An 860-nucleotide genomic window follows, 5' to 3' on the forward strand; every position below is an offset into this window, starting at 1 on the left:
GGAAGCTGTCTGGGACCTCCTACCCCAGGGGATTCCCCAGCCAAATGAGGCCACACAGGTGCAAAACCCAACCACAGAACTAATGGAATTGTGAGAAACAATGAGCTGTTGTTTCTTTCTGCCCTTTCTTTCTTTTCTTCTTTCTTTCTTTCTTTCTTTCTTTCTTTCTTTCTTTCTTTCTTTCTTTCTCTCTCATTCCCTCTCTCTCTCATTCTCTCTCTCTCTCTCTCTCTCTCTCTCTCTCTCTCTCTCTCTTTCTCTTTCCCTTGCAAACACAAGGTCTTAAGAATTTGGGTAAATGCTCAGAATTGTTTCTCTCCATGGAAATCTTTATTTTAGTAGAAGGCAAAAAATGTATACAATCTAAAGAGAAACCAGAGGATTATAAACTGTTGTTTCTGTACAAGATTGGGGGCAGCTCGTTACACAGTGATAGGTAACTGATACACTCAGTAAAGCACCAGCTCCCTAGCAGACCCTCTTCCCTCTACCCTTGGCCCCTGTAGTCCCTCTGCACACAGCAGCTGGAACCATATCCTGGAAAACACAGCTGCTAATGTCACCCCTCACCTCACTTAAAGCAATTCCCTGTCGCTTTTAGGATAAAGAGAAACAGCCAGAGATGATGAGGCTTTGCGGGCTCCAGCCTCTCCCATTGCATCCGACCTCATCACCTAACACCCCACACTCCAGGCCCTCTGGAGTGTAATTAGCTTCCTAATTTTTTTTCACATGCCACTCCTGTGCCTAGAATGCCCTTCCTCGTGCCCATCCCTGGTAACACCACCCATGCAATCTTGAGATACCAGCTCCAGCATCATTTGCACAGCAATGCCCTCCTTGATTTCTCCAAGACAGAC

The 860-nt window shown here is 45.8% G+C and overlaps 1 non-coding gene across 1 annotated transcript; it reads right to left on the bottom strand.

Moving 5' to 3' along the window:
* Window positions 1–262: 262 nt before the first annotated feature.
* On the bottom strand, window positions 263–383 carry LOC113593491 (U5 spliceosomal RNA). The gene has a single exon (XR_003413665.1). It is a non-coding gene; the product is annotated as a U5 spliceosomal RNA (small nuclear RNA).
* Window positions 384–860: the final 477 nt, after the last annotated feature.

Source organism: Acinonyx jubatus, chromosome E2 (genome assembly GCF_027475565.1).
Source record: "Acinonyx jubatus isolate Ajub_Pintada_27869175 chromosome E2, VMU_Ajub_asm_v1.0, whole genome shotgun sequence".
Lineage (NCBI taxonomy): Eukaryota > Metazoa > Chordata > Mammalia > Carnivora > Felidae > Acinonyx > Acinonyx jubatus.